General features: G+C 35.1%; 1 protein-coding gene across 3 annotated transcripts in view; it reads right to left on the minus strand.

The window, feature by feature from the left end:
• The window catches only part of LOC5572215 (high affinity cGMP-specific 3',5'-cyclic phosphodiesterase 9A), a 781,628-nt gene extending 762,403 nt beyond the window's left edge, over window positions 1-19,225 (minus strand). The window contains exon 1 of one of the 3 annotated variants that reach the window (XM_021853022.1): window positions 17,801-19,218. The gene's annotated coding sequence lies outside the window, so the exon portion shown is untranslated. Of the gene's footprint in view, window positions 1-17,800 lie in introns of all 3 variants that reach the window. The other 2 variants (XM_021853027.1, XM_021853028.1) reach the window with 2 other exon arrangements.
• Window positions 19,226-21,536: the final 2,311 nt, after the last annotated feature.

The following is a 21,536-nucleotide window of genomic DNA, read 5'->3' on the forward strand; positions in this document are numbered from 1 at the left end:
ATCTCACCTACAAACGGGTTGCTTGGGAGATTCGTTTCCCTGTTAAAAAATAGTATTAAAATACAATAGATTTTATCATATTATATTTTATCTAACACTTAAAGTAATGACTTTATTTGTTGCTCTTATGAATTTAAATACAATCACCTTAATTATTCTACTGTTTTCACCTTTCTTTTTTTGAAATTACATCTTGGAATTCAGAAAACCATTAAAGATACGTAAACCTTGATCGTATCATTCCACATTTTTTATAACAAGATAAAATTGAAATTGAATGCAAAAATTTCTCACCCATCAATAAACTGTTTATTTATACAGTAAAACAATACTAAATTTACAGTAAAAATAAGAAGTTGCTGGAACATTGAATAATAAAAAAATATAGACTTTATTGTACCCCATAGATTGTGTGATTGTATTAAGGTGAAGATGAATCGAAGCCAAGCTTCAAATTTTTAAGAGCACGGATCTGGAGAACCAAACATTCGTTTAAGCTGAAAATCTAATCGATTGATCACTAGCTGGTGGTGACCAATCGATTAAGTTTTCTGCTAAAACGGATGTTTGGTTCTCCAGATCCGTGCTCTTGAAAATTTAAAGATTGGCTTCGATTCATCTTCACCTTAAATTACCCGTAATTTTTCATTCGGGTTGTCCACTGCTCCATCTCGAGATTTGAGCGATTGCTGTGGTAACCAACCGTCAGCGCGCAACAACAAGACCTCCTTCGCTCATTTGAATAAATAAATGCACAAAGAAAGTCACAGATTCGTAATAAAAATGAAAAAGAAAAAAATAGACGTTTCACGACGAAGCGGATACGCCACTACGAGGGCGATGACGGCCGAAGGCAATAAAACTTAACGATCATCAAATGGCCAAATAACCGACAAAGAATGAAATGATTTCGCACACCCAACAAAGCAGTAGCGTTGAAGTGTCTCAAACGTGAGACAGGCACGAGAAAATAGGTGATTCGTCTCACTGCAGCGACCGCCAAATAGGATAGATCCGAGCAACCTTCTGTTAAATGTATCACAACAACCTGAAGACTATACGCCTCCTTTGATTTTGTGTGACATCCATCGAACGCCATGCCGTGTAGACTATGCCAACTGTCAAGCCATATGTTATAAGGGAATTAATTGGTTGGTCTGAAAGTTAGTAGATGCAGTGTCAGACAATGATGCTGATGAAGATTTGAGGAAAAACGACCAAAATAAGCAAACTATAACTAACTGGTTGGTTCAAATGAAATAACTGCAACTAGAGTCCGCAAACTAATTTAAGATTTTTAAAAAAGACACGAACAATTTGAACAGTCATTCAGCTGCACAAACTTTAACTTAACATTAGACAACGAACAGACACAGCCAACCTTAATGTAACTCTTTTGAAATATGTAAGTAGTTGATTCAACCTAACATAATAGTTGAACAGGCAGTATTGAATAGTAGTATCATTTGTTCATTGTTTCATTATTTATTCAAGGATGTCTCGTAATTCTGGTCTAAACATCTTTATCTTGACGAAATCATTTATTTCGTTAAGATCCCTGTTTTTAAAACGTAACATAAGGTGTTCAATAGGACGATTAAAAATTTAAAATGTTTGACAATCCAATCTCCCAAATCCTCCTTACCATCCTTTTTTTTAAAAAGTGTTCTGTGAAATTTTCAACTTTTTCGGTGGTTATTTGAAGGTGGCCCAAAGACAATGTAGGTTTATATGCAAATTACTACGGAGAAAAAGGAAAAATGTTAGTACAAACCGTTAGTCGGATTGAATTCAAATTTCTTCATTATGGTTTGAAGAATGATTTTTCAGTATGTGATGATAAATTTGTGCTTACATTCCAATACTAGCGTGTACGGAACATTTTTTCAAAATTTCTCCATGGTAATTTCCATATAAACCTACATCGTCTTGGGGTCACGTTTAAATCACCAACGAGAAAGCTTAAAATTTCACAGAACACTATTTTTTTGGAGATTTGATTTTCAAACTTTTTAAACTTCGAACTGCCATAGTGGAAATCTAAATTGAATTGCTTTGCAGGGATTCTCAAACTGTTTTTGTGCACAATCCAAAATCAATATCATATTCTTTCGCTGTTCTGATTTCGACAGCATCATCCACAGATTATTTGAACTTGTTGAGAGGTTTCAAGTCAGTATATTATTACAGTGCATCCAACTCCCGGCACAACCTAGCCAACGTTCTCCTCCCAATATCGCGAACTGTAACCGAAAACCCATAGAAATCGCGTGCATGTGCCTCCACGACGATAACCCCGCCGCGACCGTGCACAAAACCACGAGCGAATATTCGCTAATCTTTGCACACGGGTGCCACCCGTGCCCGCCCACCCTGTCGGTCCACGTTGTCGTCGTCGTCGTGGAACGTTGATTCCGAGTCGGGTCTAGATCAGTTGGCGTAAGCCAGTGTTTCTCAAGTTTGCCCTGGTGCATCGCAGCACTTCTCTAGGTGCGCCGCAAACAAAGCGGAATAAGCACTTGAGCACTAAAATAACGCTAAAATAACGCTATTCACTCAATTTCAGGTCGCTGAATCTGTGGCTGTTTTCAAAAATTCCATAGCACGTCTGGTGTTTGAGACATTTATGGTTAAAATGCATTATTTATCGATTTTGGTCAACTTGCATGCAAGTGTACCAGCTTGTAGATTTATGTGCCTAATTTACCACAGAAATAATTTATCTGATCCAAAAGAAAACGTATTCACTAAATTGACAAAACTTCCATAAATAAAATAGTGATTTATCTAACATGTTGCGTTTTTTTTCTCGTTTCGGCTTGTGAAAATAAGATTCGGCGGATGGGTGCCACATGCAAATGGTCTGCAGAAACATGTTTTTCAAAGTGAAAAAAGTGTTATTTTCTTGTTGGAGTTTATATCTGCAGACGATTTGTGGAGTTTGTGTTTTTTTTTTATTTGCGCGCGTTTTGTTCGAGCCGAATTCGTTTCACGCGACTCAAATTTTATCTCCGGTGTGTGTTAAGCGTATTGATTTAAAAATTGAATGGTTTGTGGATGCTCGGTTAGAGATGGAAGTTATTTATCGATTTTTCACTTGCGTGCATTTTAATGGGCAGTGCCAAGTTACGGCTTAAACAAGCTTGCAGAGGAGTTTCGAAAAAGGAATTTGGTGAATTTGTTCTGATCAGCAGCGCATGATCACAATGCGTAAATGTTAAATATTGGTCGGCCAAACGTATCCTATGGCACTACCCTTTTCATCAACATTCCACAATATACCGTAACATCTATGAGAGGTTGTTGAGTTCTCTGCATATTTCTTTAGAAGGTGATCAATCTAAAGATCTCAATAGCTCTCGACTGATGGAGGATGCGTCAATCTTGTCTAAGAGTCAGAGGTTAGTCCCAAATCTCTGACTTTGGTAACAGACTGGAAGGAGGCAACAGTAGAAGCATTAACCTAAGAATGCTAATGTCGCTGCTGTTCGTGTTACCAACATCTAGTTTGCCACGCGCTGACAGCTTGAGTACCGGTCCTCAAAGTGTCAAATAAATTTTAAAATCATCCACTACAACATGGCATCGACCAAACAATGAAAAGATACAGTTAAAGTGATAATAAACTAATTCAGTTTTGTGAGAACACCGCCATTAGCGTTCTACTAATAATATTTCTATTGAGGCAACCCTCATACAATGGTCAAGGACTGTATTAATTACGAATTTGTGCGAAATGCTTAATGCTAATGATGCAAAATGATGATGGAAAATCAAGCTTTGCAACAAGTTGCATTCAACATTTTTAACAATTACGAAAAATTCCGTTTTAGTTGGATTATTTCTTGGACAACGAACATATTTCAAGAAAATCCGCATGGGCATCCATGCTCTAAGACCAGACGTGTCAGGTCAGAGTACAAAAACGAAACCAATTGCCTGTCAAAAAAGACCACTTCCCATTGGCCGTTTTGGCAAAGGCCTTCTTTCAAATCGTTGAGTTGGATTGCAACAGGGCACTAGTTCATATTTTTCATGAAACCTTTTTGTATCATATCTATTTTAATTCGATGTTAAGTGTACCGCAAGTGCTCCGACAATGCTGAAATAAATGAAAAATACTTAATTTAGAGCAATATAATGGAAGTTGTGCAAATTATCTCTAAAAATAACGCTGGTTTTGAATATAAAGCTGATTTTTTCAAAAATAACTGGATGAAACGTGCAAGAAACAATCAAATTATGAGCATTGATACGTGAATTGATTCACAAGATTTGCTAAAAAAGTATACTGGTAGCACTGGCTTGTACATCGTCAAGGTTATCGACTGAAAAACAACGGGGCAGTCTAACTGTCACAAATTTTTCATACTTCCATTGCTGATTGTGTTCTCAACGACAGACCAGGTAAGTCTCCGTATACAATTTTTAACCATCGTCATTCATGTGATAAAATGCATACCCAAGTAACCACGAAGCATTATATCATTGCTTACGCACTCCAAAGAGCGTTCTGGAAAACGTGAACTGTCAAAAATACTTCGTGAACTACCATCATGTTTGAACGTTCTCGAAACTAGACAACGCGATAATATCCAGCTTTTAACGCTAACTTTGCTATAAACTTTGAATCACCCCTTTTTGAGGTCTCTTGTCTATACTATAATGTGTTTATGGTTTAATCTAAGCAAACTTTGTGTTGTTGAAAATTTTTCATGATGATGTAAAGGAACGTCAAAAATTTGATCTTTTATTTATTCAAGTAAAAAGAATCTGAAAATTTTATTACGGATTTTCTGGGCTTAAACTGTATTAAGGTGAAACTCCGTGGAATCCACAAATTTCTGTGCACAAGTAGTTGTACACAGAAAATAATCTCTTATTTGCTGGTAATAGTGAACATATGATGAATAAGACATCGTTGCCAGTCATCATTGCGTCAATTTGAGTCATTTTCACTCCAGTTGAATAATATTGGATGATGTCGTCATAACTTTCAACATTCCTGACAACACTGCAAATGAGCAGCTGACTTGAAATTAGAAAAATAAAAAAGCGGAAAGTTGTTATCGGGCGATTGTTTTAAGCACCGTTCTGTAAAGTTTTAAGTAGTTTCCATAAGAAATCAATTAGAATGTGTTTTTAAACGAACAAGTAGTGAAAGTAAACTGTGATGGATGCTCTACGTGTACCGAAAATGATGAATTTAGACGAAAAATGCCCTTCGTTCGTGGGTCAATAAGTGTAAACAAACGTAGGAAAGTGTTTCGTGCGTTTTGAAAATTAGCACGGTTTGTGCAATTTTGACTAGTTACTAGATAACAAACTATAAATATGGTAAGGTAACAGTGTTCTAATGTCCCGTTCGCAATTTGGAAGTAATTACTTGAAGGTAAGTGAAATATTTCGAGAAAAAAAGTGAATGGCCAGCAAATGTGTTTGTATGTGTGAGGAAGCCATCTTCACTGCCATGACAGGGATTCCATCCTATATGTCCTTAATGATATTTTTCCCATTTTAGGTTCATGATAAGCAGTTATCAAAGGGACCGGTGCCTGGTAATTCTTGATGGGTTATTTTGAGGACTTATCTGAATGAATGTTACGAACTTTTCAACGAATTTGGTTTGAGATTTCTCTACAAGACCTGCCTTGGACGACCTTGAAATGAATTTATGGAGTTCGGGGATATACTCGCTTAAAGAACAGTCCAAGTCAATTAGGGTTTTGGTACCGGGAGTACCGGTACCGAAAGTACCGGTATTACCGGCCAATTTCTGGTACCGAAATACCGGTACTGGGAAGCACTCAGTACCGGTATTTTCGGTACTGATGAAAAATGTAATAATTGTTTGAATCAATTAATTTTTTCACAATAAATTGAACGTAGATTTGGTCAAGTTTGTTGATGTCGAACTTCTTAGGGCGATCAAGGAACGTATCATATAAAGGCTTATTCTTACTATCACCTTTTCAGCACTAAAGATGGTGTATCTCCGTGTAAAAAAAAACGTTAAAAGTACGAATTTTCGATAATCAAATACAAATGATGGTGAATATTAAGTTTTCTGGACAACTGGGTTTCAGGATATTGAAGCATTTAAAGGTGCTTCAATTATGGTACAAAGATTGATAAAAATTGTTCGGACTAATTCTTGAATTACGAGTCTCTCAAGTTAAAAGCGAAATATTTATTAACACTTCACGATGCATGGACAAAACATTGAGCAACTTCCAGATAGGCCCAGAAAACTGATGTCTGAAAATTTTGTTACAGAAATACGCACACGTATGGCAGTTAAACATGGAACTTGGAACATGCTTTGCATTTTTAAATCAAACTTTTTGAATGAAAAGCACGGTAATAACATGAAAATCGTCTATAAACCATTGATTATGCACGATTTTTCGACTCACATAAAATATTACACCTAGACCTAGAAAAAAATGTGATTTTTTGTGTAATACTGTATGCTTCATATTTATTGCAAAGAAAATCTTCCAGTACCGGTATTTTACCGGTACTACCGGTACTGAGAGTTAGAGTACCGTAAAACCGGTATCGATCAAAAAGGGTCGGTACTAGGACCCCTAAAGTCAATGCCTGAGCGGTTACTGACCATTATTGAATACGAAGGAGTTTAACTTTTTTTTTATCACACCTCTTACTTGGGTAATGTTTTCTGCATCCAATTGGTAGATAAACTGTCCCTCATAAATGGACGATCATTATTCGAACATCTCAGACCACTATGCGTTTGAAAATTCTCATGTATATTCTAATATATCCCCTTATTCCATGAAGTTCACGGAATGTCAACATAACGGCCGAGCCAGGTTTTGTGATGCTTGTGGATCATGTTAGTTAGAGTATTCGAGCCAAAAACGATGTACAAAATTGTATTCTCTCGAATTTCTCTATCTTTAATAATAAGGTCAAAAATGCTTTCCTCGAGTTAATGCCTAAAGTAAATGGAAATAAATTTAAAAAAAAAATGGTAAATATTGCAACATGATAAAAAAAAAGCTGCAAAACGAATCCTGTGAAAATGTTTGACATTACTACCAAGACCGAACTATAAAATCGGTAGGCTTAAATGTCAAAGTCAAACCACCCCCCGAAAATTTATGGTGGTTGGTCATTTGGAATAATGAATAATGAAGATTTTAATATATTTAGCACAAATTTACCCTTCTTTCAAACATTCTAAGTTTTTTTTCCCAAACATGATGTAACCATTATTATAGGTATAAAAAGTGTTGATTTAAAATTTAAAAAAAATTCACTTTCTTTTATACATAGGCTGTTCCTTGGAGCTATATTGTAGATATTTTTGTTTCCAACTGCCCTTCTGTCAGTTGGCAATCGATAACATTGACCTGCTCAAGTTATTGACTAAAAGAGAAATCGATTACTGCAGTTACTTCGATGGGTTGTGCTACTTTTCCCCAAATGTCGTTTCCCTGAACGCCAGTTCCCCGTATGCCCTGAATATCTTGTTTCCCCAATTAACCCACGTCCCCGAATAGTTTTTGGCACTCATAATTGTCGTAACTTTATACATTTCAGGGTGGTGAACGAACTAACCATCTAATATGCACCCTTCTTTTTTTAATTGGCGATTCTTTCAAGTTTTACCGTCCTCAGCATTTTTGCCAACATGTGCATAGCCAAGAATGACAGAATACCTCCTTCTTTTGATTGCTTATCGTTCTTTCTCGTTCACTATCCAACCACTGAAGACTTTTACCTATAGCTTCTATTTAAATTGCACCGCTTTTCGGGGAAACCGGTCATTTGGGGAACTGGAATTCGGAACGCATTTTTTTATGTCTTTTCGTTGTATTATGCCGCGATTATTTTTGGCGTCTTCTTCTATTTTAATCATAAATGTTGCCTTCTTTTGAAAATAGGCTGTTCTTTATATTTAAACCGTTTTAAATTTTTATTATTAGGTAAAGCTAAATGTTAACCTATTTTTATATTTTGCTGTATAATCAATTCTTGCAAGACGTGCTGTAAGAATGATAATATTCTAGAACCTACCAATATTGAAATAATATTTTTTTTTTGCGAATACATGATCTCTTTTCCCTTCTTTCGATAATTAACGGTGTTTTTGACCTACACGTCCAAACTTAAAATTTATATTGAATCGTTCAAAAGTTTTTCCACACATGTATTTTTTTAAATGTGTTGTTCATTTGAGTTATGCTGTTGGAACATTTTTTGCGTAAGAGCCTCAAACATTTTGAACGAAAAATTATCTGCTCTCGTATATAGGGTATTTTTGCATTATGCTGTAATAAAAGGTCTTTGGATTAGAGCTTTAAATATTATGCAAATGAATTTTCCCTTCTTTTATCAAGTAATTTTCATCAAGTTTTCACGTCCAAACTGTGACAAAGCTTGATCTGCCTCGAAATATTCTACTGCGAACTTCCTTTGCTAATTTAATATTTTCAAATATGTAGATCGCAACAAGCTCAAAGATATTCTATGTTCTGAGATGTAGAAAAAATATCATTCCGAAAATATCTTCCACCAGACCCGTTACGAGTTTTATTTAGTTATGCTCACTAATATCACAACATTTTTTTACATACATAGCTTAGAAAATCTCTGAACAAACACCATGTTTATTGCAAACCTTCCAAAATTTTTTGCTATGGGCTCGGTGGTGTTGATTTCGGTAAAAGATGCAAAAATGACGATATTCATTCTAAGTCAGTCATTATGCCAAATGACCATTATGCCAAACGGCCATTATGCTAAACAACCATTATGCCAAACGACTTTATGCCAAACGGCTTTATGCCAAACGACCTTATGCCAAACGGGGTACAATCAAAATTTATAGCTAGCGTAAAAAAGCTGGATATACATGATCTAGTTCACGGTGTATTTTTGCTTGTTGACGAGTTCATGATTGCTGTTCACGGAAACGATAACGGTTTTTTTTCTGTGTATATAAAGCAGCTGCATTGCAGTAAGCCTACCATTAAAGAAGTTTAAAAGTGGAAAAGGGCTCATATACAATCGTAGTAATGCAATCACGTTGATGAAGCAATAAAGCAATTCATAAAGTGATATTAGTGCATTGATACATTGCTAATGTAGCATTATTGTCTGACAGTATCTTGAAATTTGTCGAATAAAAGCAATGTTGTATAAATATTGTTGATATGTAGTAGAATTCGGGCAATGTTATAATGCTTGTGGATACTTGGGTATTTATCGTATACAAAAACCGCCCCATGAAGCTACCGTCTTATTTGAAAAAGAACTCACAAATTCTACGTCCGCCAGACGATCCTATTTTAATTAAAAATCCCTCACCGTTGACTACCCTCTGGTTCTACATCCAAATCTACGATTCCGATTCTACTCAATTCGGTTCGTCATCTAGTCGACAAAGTGATAGAGAAATTCAGAGCAATTCAATAAATGACGTATGGATGCAATCCGATGTCAATTTGACAACTCCCAAAACACTACTGAAAAGTGTTACTTTTCGATACTGTTTATGGTGCTGAACAATAACACTTTTCAGCATTGCTTCTTCCGGTATCAAAAGTAGGCCGTAATGTCGGTCATTCTCTAAATAAAAAGTAGGCTGATTTGCATAGGAATTGTAAAAAAACACTTTTTGAAGATTTGGAAAAGTATTGTATTGCAAGAATTGCAGGATTTGTACTCATTTGATATCGAAGCACGATCAAAGCAAGCGTAGAAAAATATCCCATCTGTATCGGTCCATTATCGGCCATGTTACGCAAGTTGTAACAAGCTTGATAAATAACAACACCGAGCGAGAGCCCCAAGAAGTGAGAGCAATGAGGAAACCATTTTTTTCTCGTTTATTAACCATTGGAGTGATCTTGCCTTACCACAATAAATGGTATATGGGGTTCCAAGCATTTGATTTAAACGATATTGAGTTGAGTAATTCAGATCAAACTATCAAACTATGTTACATAAAAAAAAGTTTAAGTCCTATTCTGAAGCATGCAATTTGTGGTTGATTGTATTACCATAGCTTCAATTTCAACATCATCAATAAAACTAGTATTTTATCCAGCTTTTTACGCTTGCTTGCCATAAAGTTTTTGATTCCCCCCTTTCTGACACTTCTTGCCTACACTATAATTTTTATAGCTGGGTCATAGTAAGCTTTGGGAGTAATGTTGGCAAGGTAACATTAAACATTTTCATTTTGTCGTTAGCTGGGTTTGAGAGAAAATCGAAATTCTTCCTTTATTCTTGTTATATATTGATGGTTATATTATTTTAAGTTTGGTGGAAGCATTTGAGAAGAATTGGTTTCAATTATGTATGTGAAATGATTGCTGTTGATACAAATATTGCGAATGAGCTACCGATGGAGTTAAGAAAATGATACCGACATGGTGGTTTTACTTTACGTTTAACTGTTTCACAACATTGAACGAATTGAGTGCCTATGTACCGAGATTGTGAAACATTTTCACTAAATAAGACAGCCTTTGGTGCATTCGTGACTATTGCTGACTGCCTTTTCTTCAAACTCTTGTTTTCTCTAAATTAATACCCAACAATGCCTTCCTGCCTCCTGCCATGGACAGTTGCCCGGTAAATCCCAATCGGACATACTATGATAAACTTATACCTAACTTATACATTACAACATAGATTAAACAAAATTTCAAACATCAAAAATCATTTTCCTCTTGTATACTTCAGACATCTCATTCTGACTCTCTGACCAAAATGGCTCCATGTTCTCATGCTTAGCATAGGGCTCACTATGTAGAGAAAATTAGCGCGAATCAGCGAGACCGTTTGTTAAAAAATACTGTTCATCGAAGCATTGGCCAGATATACTTTTTCCAAAAAATCGCGTGATATTTGTGCGGTTCCAAAGAACACATAACTCAACCAGAACTATCTAGACTTCGTTCCAAATAATTGAGCCAAAAACGGAGTGGAAAATAATATATGTCGATTTTTTTTTTTTGAATTAGGCTTGAATTCCTTTTTATTGGCAGTAGTAAATATTTCCTCTTATAGAGTGAAAGTTTCTTCGGTGTCTAAAATGGTATAAAAAGAATGAACTTACTAGAAACAAATGATTAATTTTTCGTTTAGTTTGATAATTTTTGAAATGTTGTACTGGTATGTAATTTATAATAGCAAACATCTTACTAACCTAAGTGGCTTCTGTCCCAATTCTCACTGCACTAAACAAATTATCCGATAATTTTTCAAATCTATTTTTGGTTCATGATTAAAGTCTTCGGTAATTATTAAATTCAAGTTTGGCACCTGATTTTTGCAAATCAAATTTTCTGATTTTCATTTGTATAGTAAGTACTAGTAAGTAACAAGTTTTGTCGAAAACATTACCTGTGTGGACCCGGATACAAATAATCATAACACTAGCTGTCCAATTCTAAAGCTCTTTTATTAATAAAACATTATATTATTTTATCTTAATTAATTAATCTTAATTGAAGCAATATTTAAAAATGTTTAATAATTAAATGGAACTAATCTCTTTAAAAACACTTTCAATACTATCTCTGACTACAAGAATATATGATAGTTCTGAATACGTTATTTTTTGGGAAAATTTCAGTTACCAATTCATAACTCATAGCGAGATTTAAAACTTATGGTTTAAAAACAGAATGCTTTACAATCATATTTCGTCTTTGACATTGTGTGTTTACGTTTTGTCTATCCTGATTTCATAAGAACATGTGAAAATGTACAAACAAATAGAGGGAAGGACTAAGATGGGAAATCTTCAGATAATTACAGTATAATCTCCTATCAAATGAATCGTAGTTTTCAGTTTCTCCCACTTTCGCCCCCTTTTTAGTATTCTTGCGGCCCCGCCATCCCCCCGGTTCAGTATTTTATGAAATGTTAAACTTTAAAACCACAAGTCATTAGATAATGAATTGTATACAAACATGTGCTGCAAAGATTTCTCTGTCAACTACTCTAAGTATTTTTCCAAAAGTTCTACTTATGCTGCATTTAATTTTTCAACAGATATATTAAAATATTTCTTTTTAAGTTGCTCTAGATATTATACTACAAATTCCTCCATGGATGCCAATCAATGTTTATTTCTAGAATCAATTCAAAATTATTAGATATTACATAATTATTATACATTATATAAATGTACAAAGTTATTTAATTTATCTATTTAAAGCAGTTTCTTAGAGATTCCTAATTAAATACAATTAGGGATTCCATTCAGGGATATCTTTGAGAACAACTGCAATAATTCTTTTATCCTTTTATTTTAAGAAGCTCTTTTGGTGAATCTTTTCAAGTTTTTGTTTCGTAATGAACAACATTACCTGTTTCAGGAATCATGCATTATCAAGAACACCGAATTTCCCACAGAACTTTATATAAGAGCTCCTCTGCAGATGCCCCTAGAAACTAACAACAATTATTTTCTCAGAACATTTTTCTAAACATTCGTTTAAGTATCATTTAAAAGGTTCCGTCCAGAAATTCTTCAAGTAAATCCTTCTCAGTTTTGTTAAGAATTTGATGTAAATAGTCATCTTAGCAGAAATTCATGAAATCCAACAAGTAATAAGTAATTTTCTTTGTATTCTGCGAATTAACTTTTGTACAGTTCTTAGAGATATTTATAGATAAATTATTAACATAAAAATGAAATTCGAAGGATTTGAAGGAATTCTGAGAAAAAGTATTCTAGGGAAGTCACAAGATTAATTATTGGAGAAATCAATGCTAGATATCTTGGGTTATGGATCAAAATCAAGGAGTAAATCAAAACATTAAATTTGGATACTTCTGGTTAAACTCTTTAAACTCTTGTAAATTTCCAAATTTCTCAAATCTTCATATGAATTTTTGAAGAACTTTTTCACAAAATCCATAAAATAACTCCAGGTAGAACTTCTTGGAAAAATCTCTAACAGGATCCTGAAGAATTTTTGTCTGAAGATTTTTTTTGTAGGAATCAAACTTACTTGAACAAGCCCAATCAGTATTTCTAGAGAAATTGCTAGAGCCAGTGCTGGGAATGGTAACAGTAGTAGGCTTGAATTTCGCGAAAATCACGTGGCTCTTCCTAGTACAGTAGTTCAAAAACGTGAATCTCATCAAGTAGCCTATGTTGGGTGCAAGAATTTTCTAAAACGTTAGTGTCATTGTAGGATCTAAATGCGGGAAATGCAGCGGGAAATAGAACATTTTTCTACAGTAATTTAGGGTTGCCCTTAGCAACGGGGGTTTTGCAATTTTCAAGGCTTTTTGCCTACAGCGGCAATGGACCGATGCACGAGTTCACCAATATGACGTTTGAGCGGTGCCAAGTTCACTCGTTTCCATGGTCACATAAATAACACGGCACCACTTTAACGTCATATTAGTGAACTCGTGCATCGGTCCATGGGCGTGAGTTTCACTGGCTTCGCTGACTGTGATTGGCTTTGCTTGGCTACAGTAGAGTGAATTTCAGATTTTTTCCCAACCCTGGCTAGAACCATATCTATAAACTTCTCAAGCAAATGACTAGAAAAATCCTTGGAGTAATATCTTGGGAACTCCCGGCGCAAGGCATAGCTTAGAGATGTTCTCAGTGAAATTCAGAGTTTAGTGTAAATTCTATATTGATTACAGAAGGCAAATTGAATTCATGGAAGAATTTTAAACGATTTTTAAGAGAAGCTTTTTCTGAACGAATTATTTATTAGTTGCAGATTGCATTTTTATTATTTTCAGAAAAATCATGCAGAACGCATTATGCTCAAAACGGACCAATAAACCGTATGATGCGTCAGTATAATGTACATTGCGAATTCATTGGCATTACTATGTCCAAAGAGCAGCTTAAAACACAGCTAAAGAACAATAGAAGTAATCCATAGCATGTAAGAAAGTATTGTAATTATTGTTGTCTGTAGTCTACCTATGCTTGACGAAATAAATAAATAAATTTTATCAAGGATATCAAGAGAAAATTCCAGTAAAATCCATTTTTGAGAGGATCTTTGAAGGACTTCATGGAGTCATTGAAAGCAAAATTCCAAGAGAGTTATCAGAGTTTATTTCTTAAAGAATATCTTGAAGGATTACTTTCTAAAGCATGTGAATTTTCTATCAAGTTCAAGAGGAAATGCATGAAGCAAATTCCAAAAAATTATGTAGAAGAAATACTAAAGGTGGCATCATAGATTATTACTTGCTAGTATGATATTTGCTAGAATTACTTACACAATTCATGATGACGAATTCCATCCAGAATGAGTCGAAAAAAATAAAAATCGTGCTCGATAGTCTTCGATTTGGATTAAATTTTGCATATATTTTTCGTATGATTCAATAAGTGTTTTCCATAGAAAACATTATCATTTTGGCTCAAGAATAACTTTTGAAAATGGCCTATAAATTTTTGAATGCGACTTATTTGAAAAAAAATCCTATTTCGAAACTATTGAGTTTAGAGAAAAATGTTCTATGAAGGAGTTGTAGTGAACCGTTTGGAAGAAATTTCTTGAAGTACAATGCCCATACTTTTACGGGTCATCTAGTCATGATTATTAGAAACTCTGTTCCACTTGAAACTTAAATATGAATATGAGCCATAACAGTTGGTGATCCGTAATAGTTCGACCACTTTATATAAAGAGAAATATTTTAAAAGACACCGACACGTCAATGCTTCCATTGGACGATTTGCCAAATAAATCGTGTAAAAGGAAGATGAATCCATGGATGGACTCCTGGGCAAAATAAAGAGTTATCTCTTATCGGACTTCTTGAAGAATTTTTCAAGTGAAAGCACCAAACAACATTTTGATTCAAATGCCAAAAACTATGTTCATTCTGTCTCATTTTCCGAACATCTTGATTTAAATTCCGAACAGCTAAAAAAAATCATACTCAAATGGATAATTTCGCGAATAAATTTATCTGAGCTTGTTTTATGACCCTCAAACTTGAGAATCATCACTATTCCCGGGCTATAAAATAGATTGGAAGGCGTTAAAATTCTATTGCAATTGACTGCCATTTCCCGGGAATTTGATGATATATTTCAACGAAACATTTCAACCAAATCGCCATACAAAAACCGAGTGTTCGGAATATATATATATATCTTTAATGAACAATATTATTTTTGCCTGTCCCAAAATACTCGTCATGCAGTGTTCCTGGAGAACCATCTTATCTTTACTAATTAAGAATTGAATGTTTAGTAAAACAATTAGATTTCAGCTCTCACGATTTAAAGAAAGTAATTATAGTTAAATACAATCAACGTATTTTAGTTGAGAACGAAATCCATGAATTCATTTGATAAACTTGATGATCACTATTCTCAAACATTAACTAAATTGTATGTTGCTCAATGGAAATCGAACGATTTATAAAGGCGAGCTTGGTTTTTCGATGTAAAATTGCATATTTCACCATAAATTTTGATTTGCACATGAGTTTACTATCAAAAAACTATTATTTTCAATTACGGTTGAATCCAATTAAATCAGACAGCTTGTCAATATTTGTGCATGTGCATTTTTTATTTCCGACAATCCAATACATTTCCAATTACATATATATGACTAATGATTTTAAATAAGAAAAGCCGAAAAAAATGTGATAGAATACATACATAATTGTTTTAAATTTGTTTCTATGACATAATTAGGACCTCCTGTCTACCAAATGTTCTCAGCATTTTGTTGCATTTATGTTTTGTTGAACAAAGTATAATACATATTTATGTATACAAACACTTATATAATACTTATTTTTGACAACAAAAATATGTTGCACAAGCTCCACCTTCTGCGCTTTTCCAGTCATATATAAGTATGAATTCCAGTTTTTTCGCTATGAAACAGAACATTCTCATTAGTCATATTGAAGTCATTGTGATTTATATGAGACATGTTGTGTTACTTGGGATGAGTCTGTTCGGAATTTGAGACAAAACGGTATTACATTTTGTTTTTGAAAAGTTTCAAGTGCAGCGCTCGTTTGATTTTGACAACATGACAAAAATTTACATGTTGCCTAAATCAAAACGTGCAAAAATCAAAAGGCTGATTCTATTGAAAATTTTATCACCGTAATAATAATCACGAACTAATTTTACCTATTTTTTACAATGTAAGCCCAAAACAGGATTGGTGACTGACCCATGATTATTTTTTTGTATAATATGCATTTTCGTGTTGCCAAAATCGAATCGTGCCTAAATTGAACGGCCACTGTAACGTGAAGCGGAGGAAAATTTGGCAATATTTAAGAACGTTCTGTTATATTACATTACAGACATTGCTTAAATAATTTCAACAAAATCAATACTTTGCAGAAGTCTGTCAGCTTGCGTAGATGGTTTTTGATAAAACAACATTCAACAATTCATCGAATAATTTTGAATATTAATTGTCGCTTTATTTATGATCCCGCCCTTCTACCAGCTTCATTTTTTACCGCCAAAAGAGTATTCAAATCGCGATAACTTTTTTGTTTCTCGATATTTTTGTACCATTCTTCCACAAGATCTCAAAAAAAAACTCTTCTTGTTTAAGAACCCGTGTCGATATTGATCATTGAAGATCTAGTTTTGAAGATATTCCGATGTTGCCTGGGAGACCGACTTTCTCCATATAAAATGTCTTTGGCGGCCATTTTGGTTTTGGTCAATTTATTAAAAAAATAAAATGGGTACTATACAATACCAGGTAATAAGAAGCTACTCTAAAAAAATCATACAACTCGCTTCTGTATTTTTGGAGAACTCTGAAAATTAAGAAATGATGTTTTTTAGAGTTTTCAAGATCTTTATTTGTCCAGCGCGGTACCAGAAACATAAATGCCCATTACTCAAAAACGCACCAAATTGCTTCATTTTTTACCACATACTCGCATTAATATATCATTCCGAAGAGTTAATATAAAAATACGATAAAAATTCTGTTGCCTGAGGTATTTACGTGGGTTATGGCTACGCGACGGTCCCCCAAGGAATTTTGGAATACCTCCGGATCCAGATGACCAATTATCATTATCGACACTTGTTCCTCAACTAAAATTGTGCAAAAATATCGAGAAACAAGAAAGTTATCGAGATTTGAATATTTTTTAAGCGGTAAAAAATGAAGCTGCCGGTAGAGGGGTTAACAATGCTAATGTGAAGAAAACATCCTCATCTTTCTCCCAGTGATGATAGTTTTTATCTTGGTCCATTCATTGGCTTAAAAACAACGAGCTACACACTTGGTTATCAATGACTTTTAGGGCGAGATCATAAGTTATGCTAGATTTATCCTTAAGGTAGGCAATTTGTTTTGAAGTAATCTGGAATAAACAATTTTATTATATAAAAAACAAATTCTCTAAATTGTTTCCTGGAACTAACAAACTTCCTAGGTTTAACCTACTTATTAAACCTAAGCTAACACATCATTTCACATATTCGCAGTTTGCATCTCCACTTAGCATCAACATGTTGTTTAGTACTCAATTTTAAACAATGTTGGTAACACCTTTTAAAACATTAAAAAAATGTATGCAAACGTTTTTTTTCGTAAAACTTTAAAATTGTCATAAGACATCTAAAAACTTTTTACAAAATGAGTCATACCGATCATTGTTACCCGGATAATCAATGATACCCCGTTTTATTACAGATAATAGTAGATTCTTCACATTCAGTTTTTTGTTTGCTTGTACGTCGCACTATTTCCAGAAAACCACGATCTCAAAAAGTTTGGAAACCTCTGGCGTAAGCGAATCCAAGAAGCGAACTTACCCTCCTACAGCATCCGTTCCCGATCGGCGCTCTCTCTCTACACTGCTGATGCTGCTCCTGCTGGTGGTGGTTATGAATAACAATAACAACTACACAAAATCACATTCATTCTCTCTTCGGTAGGACTTTTTTTCTTTTATTTATTTTCGTTTGACCGGCAAGCAATCACAAAAACGACCAGGCGAACGCGAGTGCAGTTCTGTCTAGATCACGTTTTTTGAAGAAGCACGGTTTGCTTCACTACATGTCACTGTGATATGCAGAAACAGCACTTGGGTGGTTCATATGTCACACCGAATGATCCATAAGCCATATATAAAACGATCTCACCTTCACACTCGACACAACAATGAGACACTTTTGGGTGCACAGCGTGGGATGCGTTTGCGTATTCTACGTTTGCGCAAACGTTTCTTCACGAATGCCAAGCGCAATTGCAACCACTGACCGATAGCTTAGATGCACTTCAAGACCATGGTCCCTCTTGGACCGTAGGAACTTCACGGTTTTTCAACTGCACTCCCGACTTGTAATGACTGATCTCGCTTCTTCTAGGTTCTTCGTCGCACTCGTTCTTGTTGATTGAATTAATATTAATTTATAAACATTCCTCCCCCGGCCCATAACCGCTTTCTGCTTCGTTGACCCTTCAAATCGTCCAAACCACGTTCATCGCGCTTCTTTCTCTTATCGTGCTCTCGCTCTCTTTCCCACTCTCTGCCTTCTTGTTCGGATCCACCGTCCCAATTGGCGATTAAACCTATGTTCCGTCTCTGTTTCGCACACGCAAAATTTCCATACGGTCAGCGCCGAAATTGTAATCTTTTTCAGTTTCTCGACCGAAACCGCAAACAGAATATCAGTACGCATTAGATCGCCAATGATCTACATTGGTGCTGTCCCTTCGGTAACACGAACAGAAGTGTCCCATAGAGTTCACCGATTCGATTCAACCTTCCGTTCAAAAACCGCAAAGCCGCAGATCCGCAGAGTTCAAAACGCGAAAGAGAAGTTCTACGTCCCGAAGTTCTTGATACCCGCACAGAAGCAGAAACGCTGCACGCGTGCAAGGGAACCTTTCGACAACCCGGGTCAAGTTTAGCTAGAATATCAAACACCAAACACGTCCATCCGCGCCAGTGACTCCACTGCTACTCATCCACAGTACGGCCGAAGTCGCAGTCGTCGTCGTCGTCGTCGTCGTCGCCATTAGTTAACTCGCGCGGCGGACTCCGTCGATTACAGCTGCGGGACACCCCGACCCCGAACCCCGCTGACTTGTACTCAGCGCGCGCACATCAGTGATCGTTGTCACCACACTCTCCGACACGCTTCTTCGAGCGAGACTTGCGTGCTCTCTCCCGCTCTCCGGGACGACGGCGGTCTTGGTCTAAAGCAACGTGCGCTGCACAGACTTTCGATTGGCCGAAATCGTGAACTTAATTCAGTAAAATGTTTTTCTTTCACGTTGGATAACGTCTTACTGCAACACACTAGGGTACAATTTCGAAAAACGAAAATCGCTCGCGTCACGAAAAGTGGTTAGATTTTGACTGTTAATAACTTACTAACGCCCGGATAGATTTTCATGATTCTTGCACCAATCGATTGGATCGAAGACTCCAATAATAGAAACTATTGATTTACATGACTAAACTATTGAAAAATGGGTAAATATCGAGGCATGTCTTATTTTCCACAGAAAAGTACATTTTTCTTGCTGTTATAAGGTTTTGAAGTTTACATATACACGGCGAAACACGTGTCATATATACACACGCTTGTTCAGATCTACTCAAAAGTGAATAGAATTCGACTCACTTCGGAGCAAAGTGGAACTGTTCAAAAGTGAATAACACCATTGTTACTCACTTTAGTGTAACATTGTCAAATGCCAATATTAGAGTAACACATACTCACTTCGTTTGATCTTAAATTTGCGAAAGTGAGTAGATGTTACTCACTTCAGAAATAATATTTTTGACATAAACTTATAGTTTTGTTTTCTGATTTTATAAAGAAAACTACAGTCAAACCTCCATGAGTCGATGTTCTATGACTCGATATCGACTCATGGAACCATACTAAAATCAAAATTTCATGGTTACTGTGATGGTCCTCTCAAACAGCTTTCCAAGTGATTTCTGTTCCATTGCTCGATATTTCCATGAGTCGATGGTCCCATCAGATATCGACTAATGGAGGTTCGACTGTATATACAAAAAGCATAACATTTATTTTATTATCTCATACATAAATATATGAATAGTACATGCCACTACAAGTAATGAAATTGTTATTTTGTGTCCAAATTTTCGCTGCTCTGGAATGGATCCCCGTAGGTTATAAATCTGGGGCCTTCCTTTGCCAGGTGGTTAGAGTCCGCGTCAATTTTCTCAATTTTCTTGTCAATTCCCTGGCCTCCCTGGGCACTATTGTCGTACCTGTCATGCCAAATACGAATGCGAAAATAGCAACTTTAGCAAAGAAAGCCTAATTAATTACTTAGTTAATAACTGTGGAAGTGCTCATAAGAACACTAAGCTGAGAAGCAGGCTTTGTCCCAGTGTGGACGTCATGCCAAGAAGAAGAAAAAAAAAGGTTATGAATATCTGAGGGAAGTTATGGAGGAGGTAGTTTGAAAATATGTTTGACCGAGCCAGTAGCATTTCCGGTTAGACGGTAAAGAATTGAAAATTAGTTCAATAAAAAGTACGACGGTAAAACTTACTGTATCTCAACTTTTTTTTGCGGTTGTTCAATCAAAACCAGGAATTAGTCATTTTTACAAACTCCGACCTCGCTCCACTTGATATCAGACGGATTTCACGCCAACTCGACAAAGGGATTGGCAGCACCCCTTCAGAATTCAATGAAACTTTCTGGGTGTGAAGACTATGTGAAACTAAGATACTTTACATACTTTGTTTTTTTAAAATCGATCTAGACTAACATTTGGAAAGGGTCAAAGTTTTTTTTTACTTTTTTTATAAACCCGTATAACTCGAAAACGATAAGACCTACAAAAAAGTGTTGTATGGGGGACTGTCGTGAAATTTCCTGACGTTTTAGAAAAAAATATTGGAAAAATAAAAACACATTTTCGACACTGAAAAAAAAATGATTCAAAACTTTAAAGTCGATTTAAAAAAAAAAGGGCATTTCGGATTTTGATCAACCTTAAGCAAAAAGTTTCGTAATTAAATTTACTAAAAGTCGTCCATACATTGCAAATTGGGCATATTTTAGGGAAAAAAGTTTTTCTAACTTCGAATTTTTTAAGTCCAAATTTTTTTTCTAAGATTTTGTTTTAAACCGTCAAATATGATCGTATTTTCAAGTGATAAATTTGAGTTTGAATCAGAAAATAGATTGTATTTTTTATTGAGAATAGCTAAAAAACGGAATTATACAGTGATTATGTTTTTTAAATGAAGGCAATCAATGGACTTCACCTCTGCCTATGAGAAAATTAACTCCATCTAACAATCCGACGGATTTTTATGGTTTATGGTATCACAACAGTATTGCAAACATTGAAAAGTAACAACCTTATCCATACACCATTAAACTCTCTTCTAGAAAAAGTTTTGTGAAAAAAAAAATTACTAAACGTACCTGCGTTAAACGCCAAATGAATAAGAAATAATGAATACGTTTGTATTGTTATCTACCTAAAAAAAAGTTGATAAGCTCATAACTCATGATTTTATTTGCAAATAACAGTCTTCTTTTC

The sequence above is a fragment of the Aedes aegypti genome, chromosome 3 (assembly GCF_002204515.2).
Source record: "Aedes aegypti strain LVP_AGWG chromosome 3, AaegL5.0 Primary Assembly, whole genome shotgun sequence".
Lineage (NCBI taxonomy): Eukaryota > Metazoa > Arthropoda > Insecta > Diptera > Culicidae > Aedes > Aedes aegypti.